Source organism: Scyliorhinus canicula, chromosome 1 (genome assembly GCF_902713615.1).
Source record: "Scyliorhinus canicula chromosome 1, sScyCan1.1, whole genome shotgun sequence".
Lineage (NCBI taxonomy): Eukaryota > Metazoa > Chordata > Chondrichthyes > Carcharhiniformes > Scyliorhinidae > Scyliorhinus > Scyliorhinus canicula.
This window is the reverse complement of record NC_052146.1, coordinates 267,799,820-267,823,740: the sequence shown is the minus strand read 5'-3', so window position 1 is coordinate 267,823,740 and position 23,921 is coordinate 267,799,820. Positions and strand designations below refer to the sequence as shown.

The 23,921-nt window shown below is 48.3% G+C and overlaps 1 long non-coding RNA gene across 1 annotated transcript in view; it reads left to right on the top strand.

Moving 5' to 3' along the window:
* LOC119974187 overlaps positions 1–11,012 on the top strand; it is a 61,685-nt gene extending 50,673 nt beyond the window's left edge. The window contains exon 4 of the long non-coding RNA XR_005462483.1: positions 10,658–11,012. This is a non-coding gene — a long non-coding RNA (uncharacterized LOC119974187). The remainder of the gene's footprint in view (positions 1–10,657) is intronic.
* Positions 11,013–23,921: the final 12,909 nt, after the last annotated feature.

Here is a 23,921-nt window from a genome sequence, read left to right as displayed (position 1 = left end):
ATTTAAAAAGTATGTCCAGTGCCTCTGCAATTTTCACTCGCCCTTAGCGTCTTTGGATGCAACACATCCGGTCCTGGCGTCTCCTCGACCTTTAAGTGCAGACAGCCTGTCCAATACTTCCTCCTTATTCGAGTTTAAACCCATCAAATGACTGAAACTTTTCCTCATTCGCCATCACCTGTGCAGCATTTTCTTCCTTGGTCAAGACAAATGCTGAGTGTTCGGTTTATACCTCAGCCATGCACAGGTTTAAATTGCTTGTTGGTCCCCAATCGACCCCACTCCTCTCCTTACTGTACTTTTGCTATTTATATGCCTGTTGAAAACTTCTGGATTTCCTTTTCGGTTCGCTGACAGTCTCTTCTCATACCTTGCTAATCTTCTCATACCTTGCTAATCAAATTTACTTTTGAATTCCCCTCTGAACCGCTTATATTCGACCTGGTTCTCAGTTGTGTTAGCCGCCTGACATCGGTCATAGGCACACTTTTTAAAATTCATCTTCATCTCTATCTCTTTTATCATCCAGGGAGATCTAGATTTGTGTGCCCTGTCTTTCCACTTGATTTCCTTTCCTGTTTTGTTTAGACTTTGTTCTTCTCTTTTATTTCTGCATTTTTCATTTGTTTAGACTGTGGATTACCTATTCCTCAGGCTCTGATAACACATTTTGATAGTTTATTGCAAACACTATTGTATATCAGCACCACGCAATGGCAGCAGCTGAGATCTGAAACATTAGACATCCCTGGCAGCCCCTAGCAAAGAAAAACAAAAGAAAGCTCCAGCATATAAAGTTGCAACATTGCTATGAGTAATATCTGATACCAGGAATGATTTCAAAGCTGCAATCTAATCTCAAGATTCACAGAATTACAGCATTGTTAAGGTGCAGAAGGAGGCCATTTAGCCCATCGTCTCTGCACCGGCTCTCCAAGTTGAACATCATGGCTTAGTGCCATTCCCCTGTCTTTTCCCCATGCCTCTGCGTAGGGTTTCTATTCAAGTAATCATCTATTGCCCTCTTGAATGCCTCATTGAACCTCCACCACACTTCCAGGCCGTGCATTCCAGTCTCAAACCACTTGTTGTGCGAGAAAGTTTTTCTCACATCACATTTGCTTCTTCTGCAAATTATTATAAATCTCTGCCCTTTCTTTCCTGATCTTTTTACAAGTGAGAACAGTTTGTCCCTCTCTCCTCTATCCAGCCTCCTCATGATTTTGAACCTCTCTATCAAATTTCCTCTTGATCTTCTTCTCGCCAAGGAGAACAGTCCAACCTCTCCAATCTATCCTCATAACGGACATTTCTCATCCCTGCACTATCTCCAATGCAGTCACATCCTTCCGACAGTGTGGCGGCCAGAACTGTACACAATGGCTGAAATTCTCCAGCTTTTGGGATTCTCTGTTCCCTCCGGCAGCACAACCCCATCTGCGGATTTCCCGATGGTGTGGGATGTCTTCAATTAAAAATTCCATTGACAAGCTGCGGGAACAGTGGAACCCGCTGCCAGTGAACAGCGCGCTGCCGAGAAACACATTGATGGGGGAACGGACAATCCAGCCCAATATTCCAGCTGAGACCTCACTAGTGTCTTGTAGAAATGCAGCATAGGTTTTGGCTTCCGGAGGCGATTAATATGTGGAGGTCACACGTTAGGTGGCTCCTGCCGGAGTCTCTGATTTTTGGACTTTTATGCCTGGTTTCAGGGGTAGTTTGTGAATGAGTTGGTGTGGGGGGGAAGTTATAAGGAAGGTGTAAAATGCCGAAGACCCAGAAGAAGGGTGCTGGAAAGAAGGGGGGGTGAGTGAAAGTCCACTGCTGTGAGTCCTGCAGGATGAAAGATGGTGGGGCTGGGTCATTGGGTGGGGCCACTCCTCTGACCGAGGTGATGTTGGGGGAGTTCGAGAAGCTGTTCGGCAAGCATGTGGAGGTGCTGCGGAGGGAGATGACGGCTGTGATGAAAGAGTGGGTGGAGGAGGCGATTGCCCCAGTGAAGGCAGCAGTGATGAAGATGTCAGTCAAGATGCGGGAGCAAGGAGAGAAGTTGAAGGGAGTGGAGGAGGCATTGTTGCAACATAGCAACCGGTTCACCTCGATGGGCGAGGAGCTGTAGACGGTGTTGGAGGCTAATAGAGGGCTCAGAGCAAAGGTGATGGACCTGAGAATAGGTCAAGGACACAAAATCTGTGAATAGTGGGCCTGCCTGACGGGGATGAGGGCCCAAGGCCGACTGAGTACTTTGCAAAGATGTTGATAGAGTTGATGGGGAGGGGGAGGAAAGTTCCTGCTACCTGTTGGACAGGGCACATCGGTTGCTCAGGCAGAAGCCTAAAGCAAATGAGCCATCAAGGATGGTCATAACTTTCATAAGTTCCACGTGAAGGAGAATGTCTAGAACTGCACGGAGCAGAGACGAGAGGTGAAGTGGGAAGGTGTTGGCATATGAATATACCAAGATCTGACATGGGAGCTGGCGAGAAGGCAGGCGGCCTTTGAACGGGTGAAGGCGGCATTGTTTAGTAGCGGAGTGAGATTCGGAGTGATCTACCCTGCGAAGTTGAGAGTGGCGGACATCTCAAGGGATTTTTATTTCTGGATGGTGGAGGTGGTTTTTATTTCTGGATGGTGGAGGTGGTTTTTATTTCTGGATGGTGGAGGTGGTTTTTATTTCTGGATGGTGGAGGTGGTACAGGCATTCATGAAGGTTGAAGGACTGGGACTGAGATGAGAGTTGAGACTTGGAGTTGATTTGTGGGGATAGGGATTGTGTTTTTCCTTATGGAGGGTTTTCCATTTGATTGGGGCTTTGTTTTTCTGTCTCCTAAACAGGGGTGGCGGAGGGGCGGGTGGGGGTTGTTTATATTTGTACCCATGTGTCTTGGGTTGTGGTTTTATTCTTTTTATCTGTGGGCACAGTTTTGTATTGTTCTTTAATATGAGGGAGCTGGGGGGTGGTTGGGGTATGTGGGTCTGGGTTACTGAGGAGGGGGAAGGGAGGGGTGGGATGGGCACTGGGGGGGGCAGGTACGTGATAGTGACAGGGGTGCTAAAGGGGAGGTTGTTGCCTCTGGCAAGCGTATATGGGCCCAACTGAGAAGATGCAGGGTTTGCGAAGAGGGCTCTGGTAGCTTTCCCGGATTTGGATACCCATGAGCTGACAATAGGGGGGGGACTGGAACAGAGTGTTGGAACCGAAGGTGGACAGGTCCCAGCCGCGCTTACTGACGTTGGCTGGGCTCATGAGGGAAATTGGGGGAGCGGACCAGTGAAGGTTTTTACATCCAAGGGATCAAGAGTTTTTCTGCACAAGGTGTACGCGAGGATTGACTTGTTTATTGTGGGAAAGGCGCAATTGGCTGGTGTCAGGAGGTCGGAATACTCGGCAATTGTGATTTTGGATCACGTTCCACAATGGATGGATGTGGTTTTGGAGAAGGGGGGAAGCCCAGAGGCGGGGAGAGAGAATGGATGTGAGATTATTAGCGGACCGGAGCTTCTGTAACAAGATAGGGAAGGTGATCGAGGCGTATGTGGGATTTATTGCACTGGGGAGGTCTCGCAGTCAGTGGTCTGGGAGGCTCTGAAGGCAGTGTTGAAGGGGTAGAGGATCACGTTTAAGGCTAAGGTGGATAGGGAGGAGAGGGAGGAACATCAGTTGAGAAGGGCGAGGGGAGCTGTCTATGAATATGGGGAGAAGGCAGGGTGTATGTTGGCAGGTCAGATTCTGAGGGGAAGCCATGGCGAGGGAGGTAGTTCGGGTGCGGGATAAGGGGGCAGAGTTGATGGTGGCTCCGGATCAGATTAATAAATTGTTCGAGTTTTATCGGGACTTGTACAGGACTTGTAATATATCATGGCCAATCCACCTAACCGCACATCTTTGGACTGTGAGGAAACCGGAGGACCCGGAGTAAACCCACGCAGACACGGGGAGAACGTGCAGACTCCGCACAGGCAGTGACCCAGCGGGGAATCGAACCTGGGACCCTGGCGCTGTGAAGCCACAGTGCTATCCACTTGTGCTACCATGCTGCCCATCACACAAGCTTGCCATCACGTTGATTCTGTCTAGACATCATTACCAGAGACCCCTCCCACCCGGGCTTTGCCCTTCTTCCAGAACCTTCCATCAGGCAGAAGGTACAGAAGTCTGAAGACCCGCGCATCCAGACATAGGAACAGCTTCTTCCCCATAGAAGACTACTCAACGACTCCCCCTTGGACTGATCTGTTCCCTTGAAGAACTCTATTCATGATGCAATATGCTGCTCTTGCTCATGTATTTGCTTTGTTTAGCCCCTGTTCCGCACTGTAACAAATCACTGTTTAGCGATGTACCATTTGTCAATGTACTCTGACGATTATTCTTTTTTTTGTCTTCAATGTACGGACTGTGTACGTTCCTTTGACCGCAGAAAAATACTTTTCATTGTATTTCAAATCAATCAAATCAAATCAACTAAAGGCCAGAATGCTATCTACTTTACTAACTGCTCTCTCCACCTGTTCTGCCACCTTCAATGATCCATGCACCTATACACCCAGGTCCCTCTGCTCCTTCACTCCTTTAAGAATTTTACCCCTTATTTTATGTTGTCACTTATATACCAGTGAACGTTGCCCTTGTGAATGTGCCATAATCCGCACTCCTCAGATAGCTTATATTGTGGTACATGCTCTGGGGTTATCTGTTACCGATTATGCACGCACGCATTCTTCTGCCTTGATGTGATAAATATCCCGAAAGCTTAGTGAAAGAGGATGGGTTTAGGCCTTAAAGAAGGGCAAAGTGAGGAGGTGAAAAAGTTTGGGACAGAATCCAGAGGGAGCTGAGGCAACTGAAGGAAGTGGGATAAAGGTCAGAATTCGAGGAACAGAGAATTCAGGCTAGTGTTACTGGGCTGTGAGGATGTTAAACAGGCTGGGTGAAGGAATGGAGGGATTTAAACGTGAAGAGGAGGATTTAAAATTTTAGCCATTGTACAGACTGGGAGCCACACTACATTAGCAAGAACATTGTAATTGGGCAAAGCAGGACTTGGAGCGGGATTGGAACTGGGCAGCTGCGATTTGAATGAGCTGAAGTTGACAGAGGGTGGAGGATGGAACATCAGGCAGGGGAACATTGAATAGTTACAAATTTCAGCTCATGTCATCTGTAGTTTCAGCACTAAAGTTGCCATTTTTTCTTAAGATGGCGCCTCACCCCGCATTCACACTTTTGGCGTGGCCCGCACCTAACACCATTTCAGAAAAGTGTGCACTGCAAAGTAGATAGACTGTGACATTAGTCAGGGTGCATCACTGACTTAACACCAACTCTGCAATTTTCGACCACTCCACTACAGGTAATGGCCTCCATCAAGGATGTACTGCTGGCCATCCATTCAGCAGCTGGAAGGAGCCCTTACCATCGTTCTTCAATGTTATCATCGACCACTCTCAGGTCACAGAGTGGAATTGTTCCATCCTCACCCTCTGTAAACTGACATTTATATTGCTATTTTAATATAATAAAACCTCCCAAGGCACAATTATAAAACAAAATCTGTCACAAAGCCACTTAAGGAGGTATTAGAGCAAAATCTTGGTCAAAGATGTAGGTTTTAAGGAATGCCTTAAAGGAGGAACGCAAGGTAGAGAAGTGCAGGGAGGAGATTATAATCAATAGTGGGGAGATTTAAAAAATAATTCATGATGGGATGTGGGTGTCTCTGGCTGGGTCAGCATTTATTGCCCACCCTTAATTTCCCTTTCACGGAGTGGCATTGCAGAGTTAACCACATCACGATGGATTTAGAGTCACATGGGGCATTAGTGTACTAGATGGGTCTTTGCGACAAACGACAATGGTTTCACGGCCATCCTTATACTTACTCGCAGTTATTGATTGTGTTTCACCATCTGCCATGGTGGGACTCGAATCTAGGTCCCGAAAGCATTCCCCTAGGTCTCTGCATCATTAATTCAGTGACAATACCACTATACCACCGCCTCCGATTAAAACCGAGGATACTCAACAGGCTAGAATTAGGGGCACACAGGTATCTCAGAGGGCTGTGGGGCTGCAGCAGATTACAGAGCTGGCGAGAGGTGAGGACATGTAGACAATTGGAAACAAGGAAGTGAATTTAATAATGCGATGTTGTTTAACCTGAGCCAGAATAGGTCAATGAAGACAAGAATGATCAGTAAACAAGGTTTGGTGTGGTTTAGGACATGCAACAGTGTTTCGATGACCTCAAGTTTACTGAAGATAGAATATGAAAGATCAGCTAAGAGTGCATTAGAATAGTCAAGGCTAAAAGGACTGATTGAGGGTTTGAGCAGCATATGGGCTGACACAGGAGTGTGGTTGAGCGACATTACGGCGTTAGATACGTGATGACACAAATAGGTGGTTGAAGGCACATAGTGGGGTCAACTACGAAACAAGGGTTGCAAACAGTCTGGTTCAGCTGCAGATATTGCCATTTTAGTTGCTGATGGATTCTACATATATGGCCAGATTTTAACAGCATAGAAATGAATAGTTTTTAACTGAGCTAAAATTGCGCTATTTTCTGAGTTGATAGAAGTGCTAATTAAAGTTAATGAAGTTGATAGGAAGTGGTGCAGCATGAGGAGAAGGTCTTGGCTTTAACTTCAGGGCTTCTGGTCTCTTGCTTCCAGTCATGGTCACTGTAATTACCACCCCCCTTTGGCCTACAGTACGGCAGGGGGATGCAACAGAGACAGCACAGAGGACAAGGCACTTGTCGAGAGAGAAGAAGGGGAGGGGAGGAGGCCTTATCCACTCTAAGTCTTCTGGGAGCATTTCTCTTACCTCAACCTGCCAGGATCCTGGATGGGAACCAATTCGTAAAACTGTGAGGAAAGGTGGCTGCACCGTAGAAGTAATAACACTGACCAACAGCTATCTAGAGAATGGTGGAGGCCATTTTGGGGGTGGATTGGAAGTATTCGATGGCCCCTGAGAAGGGATTGTTGAAGGAGAGGAAGGAGCTCCAGATGGAGTTCGAGCTTATGTCCATGGGAAAGGCAGTGGGGCAGTTGAGGCAGGCTGGGCGGGGCATGGTACGAACTTGGGGAGAAGGCCAACAGGATGCTTGCGCATCTGTTGAAACAGCAGGCCATAAGGGAGATTGGGCGGATTAAGGATTTGGGAGCAGGATGGTCACTGAGGCACTGAAGGTTAATGGGTTATTTGAGGCCTTCTACCTGGGGCTGTACAAGTCGGAGCTCGTGGGAGAGAGGACATGAGATGGTTCCTGGATGGCCTGGATTTTGCTGAGGTGATAAGGGGAAGGTGCAGGGCCTCGGTTCCATGATTAGGCTGGGGGAAGTGATAGGCTGTGGGGGTTTGATGCAGTGTGGGAAGGCCCGGGTCTGGACTGGCTCCCAGCTAAATTCTATAAAACGTTTTACAGTATTGGGGCTCCTTTTAGTGGAGATGTTCAACGGGTCGGCTGGAAAGGGGCAGCACCTGCCCACATTAACATAGGCATCAATTTTGCTTCTTTTGAAAAAAGATAAGGACCCAGAGGAATGCAGCTCGTATTGTCCAATAGCGTTGTTAATTATGGATGCGATTGTACTTTAATCGGGCAGCATGGTCGGCACGGGCTTGGAGGGCCGAAGGGCCTGTTCCTGTGCTGTACTTTTTCTTTGATAATAGCTAAGGTGCTGGTGACGTGCATGGAGGTTTGTGTGCTGTGAGTGATAGATGAGAACCAAATGAGGTTCGTGAAAGGGCGGCAGTTATTGGCTAACATTGAGAGGCTGTTAAATGTGATTATGATGCGCTCGGAGGGTCAGGAAATGGAGGTGATACGGTCGATGGACACGGAAAAGACATTTGACCGGGTTGAGTGGGAATATTTGTTTGAAGTGTTGGGACAGTTTGAATTCGGGCAGGGATTTGTGGATGGATCAGGTTGCTAATTGGGCCCCGACGGCAAGTGTTCGCACAAACAGTGTTAGTTTGGGGTATTTGGGCTGCGTCGGGCAACAAAGCAGGGGTGTCCTCTGTCTCCGCTGCTTTTTGCATTGGCGATCAAGACTTTGGCATTGGGGCTTCAGAGGGTGGACAGTTATAGTGTGGGTGGTGCTGGAGTATCGTGTTTCCCTGTACGCAGCCGATCTGTGTTGTACATTACGGATGCTGTGGAAAGTATAGAGAGGATTTTGACGGAGTTTGGGTTCTTCTCAGGTATAAGCTCACTGTAGGAAAGAGTGAGGTGTTCCTGGTGACTGTTCGGATGCAAGGGAGGGGCTTTGAGAAGTTGCTGTTTTGGCTGGTCCAGTCGGGTTTTCGATATTTGAGTGTACGGATGGTGCATAGTTGGGCCCAATTGCATCAGTTGAATTTGGATAACTTGGTGGAGGGATGAAGGAGGACTTTGAGAGATGGGGTGCGCGATTCTCCGAGCCCTGCCCCAGTGCCGGCGCGTGATTCTCCGAGTTGCGGAGAATCAGCGCCATTTGCGCCGGCGCGTTTGGCGCGGTGTCGGTCTCGGGCCACTGTAGGTGGCGGGGCCTCTGATTCTCCGGCCCGGATGGGTCGAGTGGCTGCGTGGAAAAAGCAGAGTCCCACCATCCATACCTGGTCGCTGGCAGCGGGAACTCGGCGCAAAGGGTCGGGGGGGGGGGGGGGGGGGCTGTGAGTGGGGGAGAGGGCCTCTGATGGGGTCTGGCCTGTGATCGGGGCCCACCGTTCAGCGGGCCGACCTCTCCCCCCGGGCCTACTTTGTTGCGCAGCCGGCCCCTGAACACCCACGTCATGTTGTGTCGGGGCTGGTGCGCGGAAGAAGTCCCTCGCGCATGCGCGGGTTGGCGTGGCGCCCATTTGGCGCCGGGAAGGGAGGCTTGAGCGGCGTGAACCACTCCAGTGCCGCGCTGGCCCCCTGGGGGGGGGGCCCGAATCGGTAGTCCTCGCGCCCGTTTCGCGCCATTGTGAAATGCGACGGCGTTCACGATGGCGCTAACACTCTGTCTCCATTTCAGAGAATCGCGCCCGTGAAGTCCTACTGCTTTCGCTGGCAGGGAGAGTTCAGACAGAAAATGACGGTCTTGCCTAAATTTCTGTTTATTTTTCAGAATCTCCAGACTTTTGATCCCACGTCTTCTTTTGGATGGATGAATAGGATAATTTCTGAGTGTATATAGGTGGTAATGTATTCCAGGTTAGGAGGAGGATGTTGGAGAGGGACAGGCGGGTTGGCGCTGCTGAGCTTGTTGATTTATTATTGGGTCGCAAATGCTGAGAATGTCAGGAGGTGGGTGGTGGAGTACAGGTCGGTGTTGGGGCGGATGGAGGAGGCCTCGTGTAGGGGGATGAGTTTGAGGAAACTGTTATTGGCGCCTCTTCCATTCTCGCTGGCCAAGTACTGCCGAGCCTCGGTGGTGGTGTCATCGCTCAGAGTGTGGGATCAATGCAGGCAACATTTTCAGATGGAGGGCGTGTCACTGTGGGCATCAATCTGTGGCAATCATAGATTTGTCCCGGCATGGCTGGACTCTACATTTAGAGTTAGGGAGTGTGAGGGGGACAGAGCGACCTGTTTGTGGGGATAGATTTGCAGAGTTGGGAGAGTTGGAGGAGGAGTTCCAGTTGCCGAGGGGTAACGGGTTCCGTTATCTGCAGATTGGGGCCTTTGTTAGGAAGGATATGGCCACGTTTCCAGGTTGCCACCCCTGCTGTGGTATGAAAACATTCTGTCCGAGGACTAGATAGGAGAGGGTATGATCTCAGGCACATGCAGGAATCTAATGTAAAGGGAGAGGGGATTGACGGAGGATGTAAAGTGAAAGTGGGAGGAGGAGCTGGGGGTATTTGAGGCAGGGATATGGAGTGAGGCCCTGCGTAGGATAAATTCAACGTCCTCATGTGCGAGGCTAAGCCTCAGTCAGTTTAAAGAGATGCACGAGCGCATATGACAGTGCTGGGAATGAGTTGTTTTTTTCGGGGGTAGAAGATAGATGCTTGGGGGACCAGGCCAATCGCACCCATATGTTCTGGGCATGCCCGAAGTTGGGGGCAGTTGTTTGCGGGGACTATGTCGGAGGTTCTGGGAGTGAGGGTGGCTCCGAACCAGTGCGTGGCGATATTCGGGGTGTTGGAGGATCCGGGAGTGCAGGTGGGAAGAGAGGCTGATGTGTTGGCCTTTGCCTCCCTGATAGCCTGGAGGTGGATCTTGTTAGAATGGTGGGATCCGGAGCCATCTAAGGTGGCGGGGTGGGCGAGTGACTTGGCGGAATTCCTCCATTGGAGAAAATTTAATTTGACATGCGGGGTTGAGAGGAGGGTCCTTTTCGAGATGGAGGCTGTTCACCGCCTTCGTTAAGGAATGGGAAATGCCAGCGGTGGGTGGGTGGGGGGGGGGGGGGGGGGGGGGGAGGGGGGGGGGCATTGGAGTCGTTGTTTTTACTGTATTGTGGGTACTTTTTTGTATGTTTTGGTTTAAATGGCTGGCTGCTTTATAAAAAATCTGGATATGCTTTGAATAAAAATATTTTTTAAAAAAAGAACTGTGCTAGCGTGAGTTGATTCATCGAGCAGGCTGTAGGTGCTCACCTCTCCAGAGAAGCCCTCTAGTATTTGTCTGCACATGCCTCCAGATTTGTCATGCTGTGCTATGTCTTCCAGAACCTCACCATCATGAGGGCACAGCCCTTACCAGCAGGAGGAGGCTGGGCAACTGAGGAATAGGAGGAACAAGAGGAAGAAGATGGGTTGGAATAGGAGGGAAGGAGAAGGCACCAACACATCTCCTTTGCAGCTGGACTGTCTATGGTCACCTTGCATGACTATGGTCTCACGGAGCACAACCTGAAATGCCCATTCTACAACCTTCAACACCTTCCTTTCCTTCTGTTACTGATTCTCACAGCATCCTCTTGGTGAAATAAAAGCCATCACAAAAGAAACATTCCAAACCAACTTTTTCCAACAAACCATTCAATGTTCCACATAAAAGTCAATAAATCACTCTTGGACGTTCCTTTAGTTTCTCTTTAGCGGGTGCCTTTATCTGTCCTTGTGCTCCCACACCATGCTATTCCAGCGCTCACAGCTAGGCTGGTGGAAGGCTGCCTTTCAGCGGGGGAGACTGCAGATTGATTGTACGCTGCCCTCGGGTAACTCTGGGCTAAGATGACCTGGCTTTAGAATGCATCAGCTCGGCATGGTCTGGCCAGCTGACTGACAGGAGGGGGCACTGCAGGAGTGGTTGGCATAGGAGGACAAATACCGCTATACAGAGAGGGGGCACAACTTCCAGCATCCTGAAGCCAATGTCTGTTCCCCTGGACTATTCCTCAGCAATCATAGCAATCTGAGGAAAGATTGCTGGAGTCCAGTGATAGCCTGCATGTCTCTTTGATCACAAGGGGCCAATCCCATGATGGCAGCTGTCTGAGCCTGTATCACAACAAGTTAAGATTTCATGGCCTCAATTTGAGCTACAATGAAACCAAACTCTGCACCACAGTCAGCTCCACAATTTATGGAGTTGGTCACCACGAGACAGGAGGACTTCAAGTGTTGTTCAATGTCCTGTGCCCAATTGTGCTAATGCATCAAATATTTCCTTGTGCATATCTCCATCTGTATACTGCTGGAGTGAATTCCTCACCTGAGTCCCCTGTATCAGAACACATGTATGAGCTCACATTCCAGCCAGCTGGCACGTGTACCGCCCTATCCCTGTTTTGACTCCAGGCTAACCTTGCCTGGTGACTCACCATGTGGAGATCCTGCCTCCATACAGCCCTCTAAACTTTGTGCATTGCCAATACCTGAGCTGATGGCTGCAAGTGTGAAATCCAAAAGTGATGGTGTCTCTTCATCATAGTGTCCTGTTCCTCTCGAACATTACGTTCCGGCACCAGTATTTGACAAGGTGGCAGTTCATCGGTATCTGAAAAGAGAAAGGCACAAGGGTGGGGTTGCGGTGACGGAAGGAGGGGAAAGCAAGGGGCACAACACTGACACTGTCTGAAGCTCGCAAATCAGAAGGCATCATATGATGAGGAGGAAATAAAATGTGAGGTAGTGGAATGGGTAGGGGTATATTGCATTCCTCTATGGTTTCAGTCCCACTGCTGACTATGGGTTCAGTCTGTCAGTACCGTCTCCTCCATGAGGGTGAGAGCAGGAAGGGGTCAGGCATGGTCTGCCCGCCACCTTGTCCTGCAAGAGGGAGGAGATTACATCAGTGAGTGTATTTGGGTGATGTGCCTGTCATAGTCAAATAGCTGTCAGTGTGTAAAGCTGAAAGGTATGGGTGTGAGGTTTGCAGCAGTGTAAAGTGTGAAAGGGTGAGGTTAAGCTATGAATAACAACGTGAATCATGCTAGATAATTGTGGTACCTGAGTGAAGTTGGTGTGATGAGTGAAGCACAATGGGCGGCCAGTGGTTCATATAGAAGGATAGAAATGTGAAGATGAATTTACTGATCTTGACCACTCGCTTGAGGCCATTGAGCTTCTTTTTGCATTGCATCCAGGTCCTCAGACTGTTGGCATTGGCAGTAATGGTTATCTGCTTCCACTGCCTTCTCTGTGTTTGGCTGGAGCTTCTCCGATCCCATTGTGGGTAAAGGACCTTCCTCCTCCCTTCCGAGGACCACTCACTTTTCTCTATTGCACCTTATTCATTCTTCTTGCAGGTCAGATACCCTTTCTGAACCATTTCCAGTACCTGTTGCAGTCAGAATGCACCTCCTTTAAAACGTTCCTCGCATGAACCTGGGCCCCCAGCTGAGGCATGCAGCCTCTCAGTAGCGCAGTTAGCTCTGCATAGCTATCAATAAAATAAGCAAGCAGCACAAAGTTTGCTGCACAACAAACGGGTGCATGTAAGTTGTGCCTTCGTTGTGATCCCTGCTCTTGTTATCGGGCCTTATCCAACATTTCCCCTGGAGAGTTTACATTGTGCTTGTGTCCACAGTCTTAAGTGTTGAAATAGACAACCTCAAACAGCACACCATGCACTCCACAATGAAGGAAATGACAACAGAAACTGCCACTTTATGGGACAATGTTGCAGCATTGATGAGTTGCATGCCTTAGAAGAGCTCCATTCCTTTCTTGTCTTTTGACTTAGCAGCAAATAGGCAGAATGCGACAATGGAGAAATGGAACCTTCTTTTTTCTCTATTTTGCGATGATCATGAGAACCTTTTGCTTCTGCACAAGATGGCTTAAGGGACTGTTACACATATGTGCATGTCAGCATACCCACAAGTCTAACCTCAAAAGTGTCTGCAGTTAATAACGGTTTCTAAACTTCACAAGCCTGCCTTCCATATGTTTCACAATCCCACGTTTTGCAGGCCAAACACGGATACTCCATGGAGCTGCGGCAGGGTGACTGATCTATTTGGGTTTCCTACTCGGATGATTTGTCAAACATAAAATATTTCAGCCTTTCTTAACCGCAGTTTCCTGGATGAGGTGTAACGGTTATTAGATTCAAGAAGGAAACGGTTGCTACCTAAAAAGGGAGGAATTATATTAAACTTGGCCTGGCGTCAAAAAACATGTCAAATATATGATAACGTATATTGCATAACGTATTGTAAGACATTGTTCTGATATGTGGTGTGATATATATTAGAATGAATAGCAACAGCTCACAAAGAGTGTACAGCATATTAGAACATAGAACATAGAACAGTACAGCACAGAACAGGCCCTTCGGCCCTCAATGTTGTGCCGAGCCATGATCACCCTATTCAAACCCACGTATCCACTCTATACCCGTAACCCAACAACCCCCCCTTAACCTTACTTTTTGTAGGACACTACGGGCAATTTAGCATGGCCAATCCACCTAACCCGCACATCTTTGGACTGTGGGAGGAAACCGGAGCACCCGGAGGAAACCCACGCACACAGGGGGAGGACGTGCAGACTCCACACAGACAGTGACCCAGTCGGGAATCGAACCTGGGACCCTGGAGCTGTGAAGCATTTATGCTAACCACCATGCTAACCTGCTACTTGTTGTTGTAGTGCATTGCATATTAGCCTAAAGGAAACAAAGTGTTGTGCCTTTGCACAAGTGCTCTAATCTCTGGATAAAAATGAAGTAAGACCACATGGAAAATTTATTTGAACCACAGGTGATCGCTCTTGGCCTGCTTGAGCCTTGGAGTTGGTATCGGAGGTGGGAGTGGATGGGGGACAGCAGGTGTGCGTGGGGGCAGGAAGCAAGCAAATTCTGAAAAAAATGGCTTCAGGCAGGTTTGCTGATGAGTTCACACCACCGGCATATTTTCAAAGCCCAATACCTAATGTACATTGAAGGCCTCAGGCTATCAGACCCGAATTGCAATTCATACTCTATAGTTGTTAGGGATGCCTGGTCAGCTCTCAACAGTGGCAAAGAGACTGAACCAAGACCATAACGTTTTAGTTTTAAGATGGTACGGAAAGATCGATTCATTCCAGGAATAATAATAAAATACAAAGGATGTGGTAACTTTATCAACAAACTTTATTAAAACAAAATAAACCAACATTTAAACTTCGACCCGACCAAATAACAGATTACAGGCAGTTTCTAAACCTTAATACATTAGTTTCCATTAAGCAACACTGTACCAGAACATGCAGCTCTCATGCTACTTTCACAGGTAGACAAAGGCAATACTTGGATTTATGAAGCAATTTTCCTTTTAGTAGGGACATTCGTTTTGAACTCTTTTTCCAAAGCCTGCCATGGTGGCAACTTTTATGACCTTCTCAGTCAATTTCCAAAGCCTTCCCCGTGTCAGTTCAAAACAGGATTCTTTTTCTCTCTTTCACTGAGCACCGTGTGGCTCCTCAAACAAAGGTTCTCTGGGGTTTCTAGGCTTGAACCTATCATCGTTATCTTGGCTGTTTGATTGCCCACTCCTGTTCATACAAAAGAGAGCCATGCCATTGATATGCAACTAACCTACCACTGATGGACAAAGAAGCCATCAGACTCTGTAATGGGCTAATAGCTGGTCAGACAGGAGTGTCCTGAATAAATGTGGATCTTTAATGAATCACCCTTGCTGAACCGGGCCATCCTGTGTGTTCCCATGTGTGTTACGTCTCAATGGGACAATGCAACTTGGCCAGGTGTGGGCGTATCCCTTGGACTCTGTGCTAGCAGGATCTTTTGTTCTCAGTCTGTTTAACTCTTACATTTCCTGCTACATTGGGGGTCTCATTTCTGGACCCAAATGTCTTCATATCTCCCTCTTATCTCACAGTAGTGCATAGTAGCAATTATTTTGGAGAGCAATTTAAAATGTATGGACCAAGCATCCCAGGAGGTCTTTTTTATCCTGCTTCCATGGGATGTGAGCACCACTGGCAGGACTAGCATTTGTTGCTTATCCATTATGGCCCCTGAGAAGATGGTGGGGAGCCATCTAGAAGGACAAGGGCAACAGACACATGGGAACACCACCACCTGGGTTTCCTCTCCAAATTACTCATTATGCTGACTTGGAAATGGACCGCTGTTCCTTCACTGTTGCTGGGTCAAAATTCTGGAACTCTCTCCATAACAGCACTGTGGGTGTACCCACACCACAGGGACTGTAGCAGATCAAGAAGGTAACTCACACGTGAACAGAGGGGTGCAGCGGAAGCGTGCTGGGCCCATAACCCAGAGATCGGTGAATCTAAGAAGGTAACTCACCACAACTTTCTCAAGGGAAATTAGGGATGGGCAATAAATGCTGGCCTAGCCAGCAATGCCCACATCCCATGAATGAATTTTTAAAAAGTCAGGAATGTGGGCGTTTGGAGGGAAACTTGCAGGTGGCGTTCCAATGCATCTGCTGCTCTAGTCCTATTTCCAATTCGATGCCTCTGTTACATAGTTATGGTAAGAGACAAGTGAACTCTTAGGCTTGTATATTAATGCTGCCCACAGTGATTGGAAGAAGATCAGGAATGGAGTAGGAAGATCGGGAATGGAGCAGGGAGGGGTGTGTGGTTAAAAGTGAAATATGGGGGCCTGACCCCAACTGACCATGGAAGATCTATTTGAGGCAGCAAACATTGGGATGCTTATTAACATGTTTAAATTGGGCTCTGAGAAAGCAATTGGGAGGCCAGGTTGAAATTAAAATGGGCTGCGTGTGTTTTCCAGAGGTCGGGGAACAATGAAACAGAAGTGGGAGCTGCCTGCCTCCCCAATATGTCTGTTTCCTTGTCAGCCAGTAGGAACAGAGGTACAGTGCCTACACTACACAGATTGCAGTGGTTCAAGAAGGTGGCTCCCCACCTTTTCACAAGGGCAATTATAGATGAGCAACAAAATCTAGACCTGCCAGTCACATGCCATGAAATAATGAGAAGAAAGATCTGCTGGAATTTCTAGGTCCATATATTTTAGATTACTATCCACTCTAAATCTGCAGGCCCTGCAAGGAAAACGTCTGGCCTCCCATACCCCCAGTCACCAGCTGCTGACATGGCACCTTGCCACAATCTCAACTGCCAGCCTCTCTCCCCCAAGCCCTGATTACCAGACTCACCCACACTCCTCTCAATTACAGGCCCCTTCTCAACGACTGAAACCCCTCCTTCCCAATTACCACCCTCCCTGCAAATATCAGGCCTATCGCGTTGCAGATTGTGCATGAGAGCCAATAATATCCATTTCGCAGGGGAGCTCTTTGCTCTCGGAAGCCAAAAGCCTACCGGAAGTGAAAATGGTCAAGGGGAGAAAAGTGTGATTTTTAAAAACAATTTTTAAAATTTAGAGTGCCCAATTATTTTTTCCAATTAAGGGGCAATTTAGCGTGGCCAATCCACCTATCCTGCACATCTTTGGGTTGTGGGGGCGAAACCCACGCAGACACGGGGAGAATGTGCAAACTCCACATGGACAGTGACCCAGGGCCGGGATTCGAACCCGGGTCCTCAGCGCCGTAGGCAGCAATGCTAACCACTGTGCCACCGTGCTGCCCCAGAAAAGTGTGATTTGACAGCTTTTTTTTTACACACATCAGCCTTTTGCTTCCTTTGACATGGCGTAAAGCAGGATGTGTCAAATGGGCCCCTGATTGGGTATTGGTACATCTTGCATTACTGGCATTGATCAGTTGTACCTCCTTAGCGATAAGTGCTTGAAAATGAAAGCATAAGGGCAGCACGGTGGCCTAGTGGTTAGCACAACCGCCTCACGGCGCTGAGGTCCCAGGTTCGATCCCGGCTCTGGGTCACTGTCCGTGTGGAGTTTGCACATTCTCCCCGTGTCTGCGTGGGTTTCGCCCCCACAACCCAAAAATGTGCAGAGTAGGTGGATTGGCCACGCTAAATTGCCCCTTAATTGGAAAAAATAATTGGGTAATCTAAATTTAAAAAAAGAAGAAAAAAAAAGAAAATGAAAGCATGAAGCTCCTTGAATCTTTTTGAGTCCATCCAAGTCTCATTGAGGTTCATGTACCAAGGAAAGTAGTGCCATCCCTATAACTGCACTGGGGAGCCTCAGCAGTATTCTAGATGTTGATTAGTCATTCCCAGTGATTGTTTCAGGGGTTCCCCACTTTAAAAATGCTGAACTTTAAGCCTAACTGGTTTCTTCTTTAATGGGGCGGCTCTTCATTTCTCTCCCCAATTGTTCATTCTTCCGAAGGAATTTTTGCAGTTGGTGGGGTGGGGGCGGGGGGGGGGGGGGGGGGGGGGGGGGAGTTAAAACATGATAACCCATTGCCTTCCCGCCAATCCTGACCCAGTACCCAAAATACAGGGAGTGCATAAGTCTTGTCCACCCACGCTTAGACCCATTGAGCCCTTATATGGCCAATTAATGACCATTTAAGGACTTCAATCTGCATCGACTGTCATAAGATGTCATAAATGGCAATGGGACTTCCTTCCACTAAGGGGCAGAAGCCCCTCTCTCAGCTTGTTACAGCTACCAGCAGCGTTCTATCGCTGTGGAACAGCCTTTTCTTTAATGTACCGACTTTTCTCATGGCGGGATGTGCGCAGTATGATGCCTCTCCTCCGTAATAAAACATAGCCCTTTAAATAAAAAAAAATTGGCTTCTCTTCACTCCCCACACACATTCATCCCAGCCAACAAGATTGCACTGATTGAGCTGGAGCGGGCCCATATAGCTGACGGGTCGGCTGGGGCCAGAGGGCACCTAGGGGGGTGGCCTGGGGGGACACCTATACGACCCATGGCCCTAAGTTCACAGTGGGCTGTTAGCAGCATGTGCAGCTGCATGGCCGCCTTGCCGGCTGTGGCAATGGTGTTCCGTGCCCGTACACCCCGACCCCACAACCCACCACTTGGCCAGCCCCTTCCTACTCCCTCCGGCCCTGGCAGAAACCCCCCGGCAAGCTATGGCGATACTGGACACTTTCCGTACCCCTTTTCTCTCCCTCAGCAGCCATGATGCTGGTTTCATGATTTTTAAAAGCACAAGTGAACCGCGCCATCATGAACTCAGCCCGTTGGAGGTGGAGCATCGCGGAGGCCCTGGCGAATACCGGGTTGGGTCCGCTAATGACACGCAAACAATGTTCACTGCACGTGCGTTCTGGAATGCATTGACGCCGCTGTCGAGGTGACGGAGAATTGTGATTTGGTGTCAAATCAGCACCCGCCGCGATTTTACGTCGGAATCTTTTCTCCACCCAATTGCGTTTCACGATTTTGGCGTCAACCAATGGAGAATCCCGGCCCAAACATCTGCTGAGTGGGATATCACATTTATATGGGGGGGGAATTTGTATTATTGTGCAAGGTCAGCTCAGTGAGGTGCAGGTGAGCTCAAGTGAGAGCACTTACTTGTTCCATTGTACATTACATGTTATTCAGAGTTATATATAACCTATTATACATTATAATCTGGATAAACCTGATGTGCAGTTTCCTTGGGTAAATTGGGATTTTGAGCATAGATAAGTTTACGCTTGAAATATTTGGTCCATGTTGTACTGCTCTGAAACTGGCAGGATTAGATCAGCCATGATTTTATGAAATAACCGAGCAGGCTGGAAGGGCCAAATGGCCTACTCCCACTCCTATTTGTTATATACTTACCTTCTTATCTGTCAAGCTTCAGCAGGATATGCATTTGGCATGGGCCCTATTTAAATTGAGGCTGATGTTTCAAAGTGAACACAGTCTCTTTGCTCATAGCCAGATTTCCACTGGTTGATCACCCGAAATTTAAAATCTATACTCTTTGGCCTTTCCTGTTGTGCTCCATGAGTTCGGCGAAGGTGGCAAGTTCAGATGCAGTAACCCCTCGGATGTTAATGCCTGCCATTGTCACTGCATCAGCATCCTCTTCTAAAGGCCCCTGACCGACTCCTCACCTCGGTGTTGCTGAGGCGGTCTGATTCTCTTGTCCCTGCCTCACGAGAGAGGTTGTCGTTGAGCCACGCCGACTACCTCAAGCTAACCTACAGGTAACACCTTGAGCAGGGATGCACTTCATAAAGCTGTGAAGGGTACAACAGGCCTTCTCTACTGAATCAGTCAGTATGCAGGCCATTCGTGCAAATGGCAAATGTCTCTTTTATTAGGGTCAACACGTCAACACAAAGCTGGATTGGGATGCATCTTCACTGAGTAACATGATTCAAAATAGAAACACGCATGTGGGCAACAGAACTTCATGTCAACCCCATTGCCAACTCAAGCAAGGAGACTTTAGTTTTATTAATATTCGGGTAATGTCAATAGATAGCTAGGATGACTCACTTGTCCATTAACTAAGAAGCAACCATGATGCCTGTGTTATAGAGTGTGTGGGGCTTACACTCACATAGTTCACATAGATTAGGTTGCTGGGAGACCAGGTTTATCTTTAGTAGCCCTTGGTTGATGTCATCACTGAGTTAGTAATTAATGGGAGTTGCAGATTGCACCACATTATAAGCTCTGAAGAAGTCATGATGCAGCAGGATGAAGGGGAGAAAGCTCGATGTAACAAGCATAGCTACAGGAAAAGGCAGAGGAGGGGGAAATGGAGGAAGCAGGATTGCAGCAAAGACGTTTGGTGTTAAGCACTGCATTCATTTCTAGATTTACGTTCTGCAGACAATGCAGCAATGAATAAAGAACAAAGAATAAAGAACAACACAGCACAGGAACAGGCCCTTTGGCCCTCCAAGCCTGCGCCAATCATGTGTCCTATCTGGACCAACCGCCTGTATCCTGCTATACCCCGCCTATTCATGGGCCTATCCAGATAAGTCTTAGAAGTCGCTAACGTATATGCCTCACCCACCTCACTTGACAGTGCATTCCAGACCACCACCACACTCTGTGTAAAAAAACTTCCCCCGCACATCCCCACTGAATCTTTCCCCCCTCACCTTGAACTTGCGCCCTGTAGCCACCTGGGGTGGCCACTTCCCAATTCCAAAATGGAGGCCCGCAAAGAATGCAGGGAAAATTGGCCAGGTACAGGAAAACAAGCAGGTGCAAGGTTTCCTGTGTATTAAGACTTGCAGAACCCAGACAGAACCGAAACCAATAGCCATCTACATACTAATGAGCAATCCGCAGGAACAATTAGAAACATTGAAGCAATCGGGACCAAGACAGACTCCCCGGCGCCAGAGGGAGCCAGGACAAAGGCAGGCCAACGGACACATAGGGCAGCCCAACGATCAGGGAAGAGCTCCAGTATTGGAGAAATCGATAGAAACGATTGGGACATGGTCCAATTAATTGGGACCAAGTCCGGGGTCCGCCCAAAAGGGCGCGAAACCCCTGGGGACTATAAAGTAGAGTCCCCAAGTTCAGTTCGCTCTCTTGGCAGCTCTCAAAGAACTCTTGACCGTGACTCTCAGCAAGGAGAGACCTGCCTAGCAGCTGCACCAACCAAGTAAGTCTCCAGTCAACGCACGCAGGTAGGGGGCCATTAACAGACCCCCCCCCCCCCCACGCGATTCTCTGCGCGAAACTGGCTGAGTTCCCGACAGCGTGGTTCTAACCACCTATTGGCCATCGGGAACGTCGGGTGGTGGCTGCGGACTCAGTCTGTGGCCACCCTGATGGAGGGGCGGGGGGATTGTTCACCGGGTGGGTGTCCCCCATGGATGACCAGGGGAACGATCGGGCATCACTGGCCCACGGGTGTGCGTGATCCTAGGTGGGCCTACATTTTTGGTGCCGCTCCGCGGTCCAGGTCCGCCATGTCCCATGGGGTGGCCATTGCAGGCCGCCGCCGTACGCATGTGCAGACTCCCGACCGGAAGTGTGGGGCCCCGTATCCACAGCCAGAGCTGCAAGAACCACTCCAGGACCCTGCTGCCCCCCTGCAGATGTGAGAATCACTCAGGACTGTCTTAAGGAAAGTCCAGAGTGAAACGCCAGTGTTTTTACATTGACACGGGGACATAGCCCCATTACTGGAGAATCCAGCCCCCTATCTCTGAGAATCTTTTCCAACAATTCCACTATCACTGACGTCAAGCTCACTGGCCTATAATTACCCAGATTATCCTTGCAATCCTTCTTAAATAACGGTGCAACATTGGCTATCCTCCAATCCGCTGGGATCTCACCTGTGGCCAATGAGGACACAAAGATTTCTGTCAGAGCCCCAACGATTTCATCTCTTGTCTCCCTCAGGAATCTGGGATAGATGCCATCTGGCCCTGGGAGTTTATCTACCGTAATGCTTTTTAACAGTCCTAACACTTCCTCCCTCGTACTACCGACCTGTTCTAAAGTGTTTCCACATTCCTCTGAGGCACCACCAATCAATGCTGAGTCAGTGCTGAGACATCTTAAAGGCCATGTATATGAATACAAGTTTTTAAATAAATATAAATTTAGTGTACCCAATTATTTTTTTCCAATTAAGGGGCAATTGAACGTGGCCAATCCACCTAACCTGCACATCTTTTTGGGTTGTGGGGGCGAAACCCACGCAGACACGGGGAGAATGTGCAAACTCCTCACAGACAGTGACCCAGGGCCGGGATTCGAACCCCGGTCCTCAGCGCCGTAGGCAGCAATGCTAACCACTGTGCCACCGTGCTGCCCTGAATACAAGTGTTTTTCTTTCTTTCCAATAGGCAAACAATAGATTTCTATATTTTGGAGATGAATTGACATTTGTATTATCAGCTGGATCATGTGACCCATGCAACTTGCAATTCACTTTTAGTGGACGATGGTCTTTCTTTTCTTCTTTGCTGCATCAACACGCTCCATGGCTTCTCTTTAAGATAAGGCGTAAGAACATAACAAATAGGAGTGGGAGTCGGCCCCTCGAGCCTGCTCGGTCATTCAATACAATCATGTCTGATCTAATCATGGCCTCAACTCCAGTTTTCTGCCTGTCTCCCATAATCATAGAATTCCTACGGTGCAAGATCTAACTCATTTAAACATTCCTAAAAAAAAGTGACTCGAGCATGAAGATCCAGGAAGGAAAAAAAAGGTCCCAAATGATGTGTCCGATTCAGGAGCACGGAACGACTTTTATTTCAGAAAGCTACGCTTAGAGGCCATTCAGCCCATCGAGCCTGCACCGACCCTTCGAAAGACCACCCTACCCAGGTCCCATCCCCCACCCTAGAGGCCATTCAGCCCATCGAGCCTGCACTGATCCTTCGAAAGACCACCCTACCCAGGTCCCATCCCCCACCCTATTCCTGTAACCCAACCCTAAGGGACAATTTAGAGGAGATGTGCGAGGCAAGTTTTATACACAAAGGGCAGTGGGTGCCTGGAGGAGGTGGTGGAAGCAGGGACATTAGTGACATTTAAGGGGCATCTTGACAAATACATGAATAGGACGGCAATAGAGGGATACGGAACCTGGAAGTGTAGAAGATTTTAGTTTAGAAAGGCAGCATGGCGGTGCAGGCGTGGAGGGCTGAAGGGCCTGTTCCTATGCTGTACTTTTCTTTGATCTTTGTTCTTTATAAAAGGGTCAATTCTTTCCACACTTCCTCAGCTCCTTGGCAGCTCCTGCCAAGTGTTCTTTTCTAATCGCAGGAAGAGCAGATATCTTGCTGGCAAATATCAGGCGTCTAATCGGGCCTAACATCTCTCTGCAACATGCTGAATGCCAAAGGGCTCATATGCAATGCAGACCTTTGAGCAGACAGGAAGGATACTCCTTCAGACTGTCTTACCTTACACACTACTGATCTTATCACTCATATGGAAGCATACCACTGATCTTGCATCAGAACCTGCAACATGTATTTTGCAGTATAATAGATCCGAAAATAAAATGATTTTTTTTTTAAATTTAGAGTACCCAATTCATTTATTTTTCAATTAAGGTTCAATTTAGCGTGGCCAATCCGCCTACCCTGCACATCTTTGGGTTGTGGGAGTAAAACCCACGCAGACACGGGGAGAATGTGCAAACTCCACACAGACAGTGACCCAGAGCCGGGATCGAACCTGGGACCTTGGCCCCGTGAGGCAGCAGGGCTAACCCACTGCGCCACCGTGCTGCCCAATAAAATGATTTATGAATTGAAATGTTAAAGGTTGCACTAAAATACTCGGTGCATTTCATTTTGATGCTATCAAATGTTCTCATCTCAAGTTGAAAAGCACCAGTTCCATGCTGTGGTCGCAGCCCATCCCTTCTATCATTACTTACAGTTAATTGTGAAGCGATTGACAGTCTCTACCCTATACTCTTGAACTAGATGTGAACTCAGACCTCCAGCGATTAAAAAGCACTGGCTTACAGTACCATGTGGAGCCTCCATACTTAAATCAAATATCCCAAGGCTAGCTTGGTCACACCATAATCTGGCTTCAATCAACGATAGACAGCAACTGCTGTGCAGGAACCTGACATGCATTTAGTGGCAGCAGAACGAAACATGACAAACAGAGCAGGAAGGTTTATTTTGTCCTTGCTGGGGCAGAGAGCAATATATACAGGCACCAATAACCACAGGTTCA